The sequence below is a fragment of the Perna viridis genome, chromosome 15 (assembly GCF_037379345.1).
Source record: "Perna viridis isolate PV_CMFRI_1.1 ecotype Kerala chromosome 15, ASM3737934v1, whole genome shotgun sequence".
In the NCBI taxonomy this organism is placed as follows: domain Eukaryota; kingdom Metazoa; phylum Mollusca; class Bivalvia; order Mytilida; family Mytilidae; genus Perna; species Perna viridis.
In genome coordinates, this window is record NC_142459.1 from 13,706,977 (window position 1) to 13,715,240 (window position 8,264).

General features: G+C 35.0%; 1 long non-coding RNA gene across 1 annotated transcript; it reads right to left on the reverse strand.

Annotated features, from left to right (window-relative positions):
• Positions 1–2,715: 2,715 nt before the first annotated feature.
• Positions 2,716–7,611, reverse strand: LOC148597028 (uncharacterized). The gene is made up of 3 exons (XR_015919192.1): positions 7,482–7,611; positions 5,242–5,270; positions 2,716–2,967 (listed from the first exon to the last, which is right to left on the reverse strand). It is a non-coding gene; the product is annotated as an uncharacterized LOC148597028 (long non-coding RNA).
• Positions 7,612–8,264: the final 653 nt, after the last annotated feature.

The window sequence follows — 8,264 nt, forward strand, 5'->3', positions numbered from 1 at the left end:
GTAACAAGGAACTTTTACGTTTCCGCTAAAACAATATCTTGCTTTTTTACCAAATACACTTCAAACTGTAGCTGCATTAGTAGCTAACAACACACTTGTTAAATGATTTGTGCTAATCTGTATTTGATCCGATAAATAAATAAATGTAAAAAGCAGCTTAGCTTATGTTTAAAATCGCATCGCATTTATACAAATACATGTATCAGTAAAGTATTTTTTTTTTATTTTGACGAACTGCATGATTGTTTGTTTGTTTGTTGGGGTTTAACGTCCGAGCAGCAATATTTCAGCTATATTCAGACAATGAACATGAAATGAAAAAAAAAGATGGGTCACAAGGATAATAGGGTCGACAAATTTAGATTGCCACTGGAAAAAGGGGGATGGGTAAGGTCGGGCAATTTAGCCTCCTGTGGCGGAGCGCAAAGGTTCCTACTCCTATCGAATACCACAGCAAGGTTCTTTAACGTGCGAGGAACGTGGCATCTTTCCCAACACGGTGCACCACTATGGTTTGCGGTCAGGTTTTCCGTATTATAGCCTGACAACCCCAGCATGTAACACGCCAGGGGTACCCCATTCCACCACCTGGGGCACACATCCCAGTTTCTCTGTGGGCAGAGCGCCCTAGCCCCCGGCTAGGTTTCTGAGCACTATTTAGTCGCCTTATACGACAAGCTTAGCGCTGCTGCAGGCCTATTCTTTTAACACCCGGACCTGCACGGGGTAACTGCATGATGGATAGCACTACCAATATTTTGCAATTTAAACGCAAGATAATTGCCATGGAAGGTATGCGAAACTATGGTTCGAACGTTAATTATGTAATTATGTTAACACTGCAAGAGTTTTAATGTACAATAAATAATTTGGCTCTATGTGGAAAGCAGATGAGAGTGAGTAAAGACGAAAGGAAGATACATGTACGTAGACGGAATATAGTGTTATCACTTACGTCCGTCGCTCGACCAGTTCACAGCAACATGTGCATATTATTTTTGATCTCATATTTCCTGACGTGTTTGATTATAATGCAGCTGTTGAAAGTTACTCCTTGAAACATATACAGCATTCCGACATGTACGATATAGCATTGGTACCGTGTATTATTTGTATTCCAATTCTTTAATATTGTTTCAGTAGATACGCATATTTATTTCACTAATTCATTTCATACATTAACACTTGCTTTGAAGGTAAAGTATGTCCTTTAAACAACATTGGCCAATATATTAACTTATGGTAGTGCTATCCATTTTTATATAGTTATTACTTTTTTATTTTATTTATTTTTGTTTTGTTTATTTTGTTTAAGTATCAGTCCAAAAAACTTCAGACACTACCTATGGTAAGGTGATTAATGATGTAGAAAAATCCATAAATCAGGCGATATTTTTTTTTTGTTTTTTTTTTTTTTTTGTCAGCATGAATTATTATATGAATCAGCAAGTTAATGTTATCCCTAAAAATAGGGACCTTTTAATGTTTGCAGTATTTTATCTGTATTTACTATAAACTTACATTTATCATTTAGTTCTTAAAATTAACCCTATAAAAATAGTATCTGGTCTTTCTTTACTTGATAGTAAATTTCTTGTAAATTTACATACATGTTTTACTGTTACTTTTTAGTTAATGGTACATGTCAAGGTGAAATTTAATTCGATTTTTATATACAAACGTCTCCGAATGTGACGACTCTATTTGCTACACTGCTCCATCGGATCAAATTGATACAGGGAAGATATGTAAACGTATAGAAAGGTCTGAAAAATTCCCAACAATGTTAGAACTGTCAAATTTGCGATGCAAATTTTTTGTCGTTCCCTCCGCGAGACTTGAACTCGTACCGCTGTGACATCTATGACAACACGGCCTGCACAAAGTCCAGCGCCCTAGAATACTCGGCCAGCTAGGCTATAAAATATAACTTTCGCTGGCCGGGTCATACCTCCTCGTAGGATTAATCTAGGGCTGTAACTTAGTACACGATGTATGTTAGTACGGCGGAACAGTTCATTTAGATGTTATTATGTAGGATAGTTTTTGACAGTTCTAACATAGTTGGGAATTTTTCAGACCTTTCTATATTTTGTTTTTCAAACCAAGATGTTCAGCAAAGGTCATTTTAGATATTGAATATTAGTACAACCAACTTATCGGTATTGATTTCTTATTGTTAAACCACCAATATAGTTATTACTTTTTAATTTTATTTATTTTTGTTTTTGTTTATTTTGTTTTAGTATCAGTCCAAAAAACTTCAGACACTACCTATGGTAAGGTGATTAATGATGTAGAAAAATCCATGGATCAGGCGATGTTTTTTTTTGGGGGGTCTACATATGCCATATTTTTAAGTGACGATGGTCCTTTCTGTATTTAGATCTGTACTTTTGAGAAATCTACACTTTAACCTACTAAAATCAACAAAATCAACCCATAACGATAAGACTTGCAAAATGCTAATTTCATGTACAATCTATATGAATTTCCTCTCAATAGCACAACCGTCAAATGAAAAACTAAGACTGGTTATGTGATCTATAAGGGTTTCTGAACAAGAAGTAAAACTGAGTTCGGTGGGTTTTGGACATGCATGAATCACCTCCTGTCTGATTTTTATTAAGACTCTACTAAATCGATAACTGTTTTCTTTCTTTTTACTGTTTGAGAATATGGTATAGTTCGTCTTTTCCAAGGAAGGTAAAATAATTTCTATTGATATATTATCTTTTATTTCAAGTACATATGTGTGTATGCTGCATACAAATATTGTAAGCAGCAGTGATTAGGATAACTGACTCAGCAAGTAATGCAGCCACCTTTGTAATATTTCCCGCCTTGGTAGTAGCCTCCCTTGCTATATCTCCCGCCTTTGTAGTAGCCTTTCCTGCCACTACTGCTGCTACTACTGCTACTTCCTTTCTTGTACTTGTACTTGTATTTTTTTTTATAGTATTTTTTCTGAAGGAAAAATCATAACAAATACATAAATACACGAATACATGCTACATTCATTACATAAATATCAGTCTATTTGTTTTGTTCCGGCACTGAGTACAACAACGCGTGACACTTTTTTGCAATCCTAGTATGCAACATTGTGTGTGTGTGTGTGTGTGTGTGCGTGTGTACGTGCTTGCATGTGTGTGCGTCTTCCGCTATAGAAGAAACCTTCTGCCATGAAATTATAAAACAAATAAATACAAATATATTAGTCATACCGAGCATCGCATGCGCGTCCAGCCAACCGAAGTTTCAACCAAAGGGTCAGGGAAGTGAATCCAAAGTGAAAGTAGCTTTAGATTGTTTTGAAATTTAAATTATACAGTTAATGAACAATGAAAAAATACAAACAAAAAATGTTTTACAATATCTTGACCCTGTATGCTTGATCATTTTTTTTTAATAAACAATCGTTAAGCTATCTTATCTTGCCCAATTTATCTATCGTCCCTCTTTTAATGACTTAACAAACGTACGAGAAAACACATAATTGCTATGCTCTGTTGTAAGCTTTGCTTAACTCATATTACTAATATTAAAAATTGCACTATGGTGTACGTGAAAATGATACCTCACATCAAGAACTATAATACATAGGAAGATCTAGACCCAAAAATAAATTGTATAAAGGAATTACTCAAAACCAAAAATATAGAAGTTGTTAGCCATATCCTGCACCGAGAAATTATACCATGGACAATACTTGGAATGAAGTCTCCGTTTAAAATAAGTGATTATCTATGATAGTATTACTCGTGTCAACAAATCACGCCATTTTTCCCATGTTTTGCGCTTACTATACAGGTCGAGTGATCTACTGAGGACATTGTATACATAAAACTGATTACCAGGAATGACCTATCATCAAGTCATTATGAGAAACCCGCACACGACGTTGTCTTTAAGCATGTTTACTATAAGTTTAGGAGGTAGACCTAGGGTAAGGGGCAAACTCTTACAAATCAATCCTACGTTTGTGTAAACCATTTAACATGAATATCATGTAAGCATCTAAGAAACATATCACTGATTTCAAGATGTGTTTCCCTTACCCTAGGTCTCCCCTTCTTAATTGCTGATACGTGTAAGATTGATTTTTGCTGGTAAATTGTCAACATTATTAGGTTCTTAAACGTGTGAGTAGTGAAGATCGGGGATATCTTCCACGGGTGTGAGAAATTCCGAAAAGACTCGAATTTTCACACGAGTGGAAGATATCCAAGATCGTCACTATTCACGAGTACAAGAACCTATTTTTTTTCGTTTAAAATTACTAAAACTATATGAATGAATGACGTTGAAAAATGGAGCAAATAAATGCACCCTTTTGAAAATGTGTGTCATGTCAGACAAAAATAAATACCTTAAAATAAAATCCTGAGTAAAACTAATTATTGTATAATTTCTAAGAATAATACAACAGACGCAATGACGTTGTTCAATATGAGAAGGTCATGGAATATTTTTTTCTGAAATATGGTTCTACAATGTACTTTTTTTGGCGAATATTGACTTTTGTACCTTGATTTTGATTGGATGGCTTTGCCAGTGACGACAGGGTCATGTGCCGCTGTCTTCGTTGGGCTGTCTTCACCAGAAATTGATCATAAACGAAAGAAACCTGTATGTCTCTGGGTAAACATTTCTTTCTTAGTTAGAATAATATATGTATTGTATGGATAAATGCTTCTATGAGCCGATTGACCGTCATTGTTTCAGTTAAAAACAGTCCCCAAATGTACCTTAATAAAATACGCTCTAGCAAGTATGACGTCATTTTTTAATCATATTTTCATATTTTCTTAAATAAAACCCAGTGATATTTTGATAAAATTTGAATCGGAACCTCAATTTACCCTCCGAAAATACTTTAAAAAGTGAATGATTTTTCGCCTTGCCTTCTAATTACATGTCACCACTCTTTCAAGCTGTCAATAGTATTGTACATCATTTGACAGCCATATGAAAGAAGTAGAAGTAGAAAAGATTTTTTTTCTTATTTCGTCACGGAAGCGTACATATATATTTCTTCATCATAATTCTAGTGCGTTTTACATTTACTGGTTTCGTACGGTCATTGCTGTTTGGATTAAGATGAATTTATCTTCCGATCGGAGTTTTAAATATATAGATTTACTGATACCTGCAAAACACAAAAACAAAATTATAAGAAGAATAGATAAGATTACTAAAATGAATTTTTGACAAATAATAAAGTAGGATTTCACTTACTTTATACTTTTTAGAACTGCTTGATGCATCTGAAAAGAAAAAAAGAACGTACTTATATTTCTAACAGTCTTAATCTGTTATTGTACACGTTCCACGCAGCGACGCAGTCGTTCATTTCCTTGTTTACTAACTGCTGCAGACAGGCCCTTCGAAGTTCTCTATCATTTGGCAATCGGAAAACGTTGCGTAAAATCATTCACATTTTCCCGCCTTCAAATTTCTTGCATTTTACTAACCGCTGCAGACAGGCCCTTCGAAGTTCTCTATCATTTGGCAATAGGAAAACGTTGCGTAAAATCATTCACATTTTCCCGCCTTCAAATTTCTTGCATTTTACTAACCGCTGCAGACAGGCCCTTCGAAGTTCTCTATCATTTGGCAATCGGAAAACGTTGCGTAAAATCATTCACATTTTCCCGCCTTCAAATTTCTTGCATTTTACTAACCGCTGCAGACAGGCCTTTCGAAGTTCTCTATCATTTGGCAATAGGAAAACGTTGCGTAAAATCATTCACATTTTCCCGCCTTCAAATTTCTTGCATTTTACTAACCGCTGCAGACAGGCCCTTCGAAGTTCTCTATCATTTGGCAATCGGAAAACGTTGCGTAAAATCATTCACATTTTCCCGCCTTCAAATTTCTTGCATTTTACTAACCGCTGCAGACAGGCCCTTCGAAGTTCTCTATCATTTGGCAATCGGAAAACGTTGCGTAAAATCATTCACATTTTCCCGCCTTCAAATTTCTTGCATTTTACTAACCGCTGCAGACAGGCCCTTCGAAGTTCTCTATCATTTGGCAATCGGAAAACGTTGCGTAAAATCATTCACATTTTCCCGCCTTCAAATTTCTTGCATTTTACTAACCGCTGCAGACAGGCCCTTCGAAGTTCTCTATCATTTGGCAATAGGAAAACGTTGCGTAAAATCATTCACATTTTCCCGCCTTCAAATTTCTTGCATTTTACTAACCGCTGCAGACAGGCCCTTCGAAGTTCTCTATCATTTGGCAATCGGAAAACGTTGCGTAAAATCATTCACATTTTCCCGCCTTCAAATTTCTTGCATTTTACTAACCGCTGCAGACAGGCCCTTCGAAGTTCTCTATCATTTGGCAATCGGAAAACGTTGCGTAAAATCATTCACATTTTCCCGCCTTCAAATTTCTTGCATTTTACTAACCGCTGCAGACAGGCCCTTCGAAGTTCTCTATCATTTGGCAATCGGAAAACGTTGCGTAAAATCATTCACATTTTCCCGCCTTCAAATTTCTTGCATTTTACTAACCGCTGCAGACAGGCCCTTCGAAGTTCTCTATCATTTGGCAATCGGAAAACGTTGCGTAAAATCATTCACATTTTCCCGCCTTCAAATTTCTTGCATTTTACTAACCGCTGCAGACAGGCCCTTCGAAGTTCTCTATCATTTGGCAATCGGAAAACGTTGCGTAAAATCATTCATATTTTCCCGCCTTCAAATTTCTTGCATTTTCCGAGAGGGCTGGTAGCAGAGTCTAGAGTGTATTCGGAACGTCAGAGGAGCTTGGTTGTTACAGTACAGGAAAAAACTTGTCTTAATTTACCGAAATTAAAGTATCACTCCAGCTAATAATCTTGCAAAATGTGATACATGGTTGGAAAGTCTACATATTTTTATTTTCGATATTTTGTTAAAAATGTCATAATAAACAGAAAGTAACATGCAGTTTTGAAATAATCCTTGTTCATAGGAGTATCAAAAAATCAAAATTAAGGGAAATAACTCAATAAGTGGCATTATGATAAAATACAAACTGTTGGAATTTCCACAAGGATTATCTCCTTGGAGCAGAAAGATAGGAATGAATAATTATACATTTCATCATATACACCAACATGTATAAAGTAACTGAATAACAAAAATTAAAATATGTAGCCTTTTTTAGGTGTATCACATTATACAGAATTTGCATGATTCTTACAAAGACTGTTAATTAAATAGACCGGTAACCTCTGTAAGCCAAACATTCTTTGAAATCCCTTCATATTGATCAGTTTCAAGATTTTAACCTGTGTTACATGTAACTGAACATCTGCCTTATCTGAGCAAAGCTTTAGTTCATTTGTACAGTCCAAAAAATGTTGAGTTTAGTCGATATCACTGTTTATGCGATTCAAGCCAAATATTTTAAGAATCGGAATTCTTTCTTCTGCAATTGTAAGAAGTTGATTTTTGTTAATATAAAATGTATGGTATACTCACCAACAGTTGTCAGGCAGATGACTGAAATAACAGCAAGTAGTAAGATAATATACGATATCTTCATAACGTTAAGTTCTTTATAAACCTGAACAGAACTTGTCTGGCTAAGAGGAAGGTATGAATGTCTTGTTGAAGAATGACGTTTATATAAGAAGGGTTAGCTTTTATTTGCAGCAGCTTACATGCTTTTTACATGCTTCATTTGTTAGATGCATGTATTTTAAAGTTTTTAGGTCGCACTTAAATGCTTTTTTCTATTGCATTAACACATGTTATTATTTTTTGACCAAACCTAAAATGTCAACATGCGTGTTGCCACCAAATACAATAAATTGTAATCGTTATTCTATTTTGACAACTGCAACAGGTTTGGAGAATCGAATGATATACAAAACAAATCTACCATCTAGTTATAAAATTATGCTTCATTACTTGAAATGCACATGGTAAAACCTGTTGAAATTGATTTGGTTTTCCACTTCGATAATTATAGATTTAAGTACTTCTTGTATACAATTAATTTTAAGTTTAAAATGTTCCTATATATATACCGATAAAGATGTTAACACACTATAATAAAGTATATAATGGGCACAATTTTCAGTCAACAAATGACCTTCTTCAGTGCCTTAAATAAACTGAGTGTGTATGAGAGTAAATGGTCTGTGAACACAACTCACTACCTAATCAGGTGAATACCTGTGACGTATAATTTTGTTTTACCGACTGTAACAAAGATCTTGAACATTGTGCTATAGACATACGTTGTGTGTTGATCTTGAA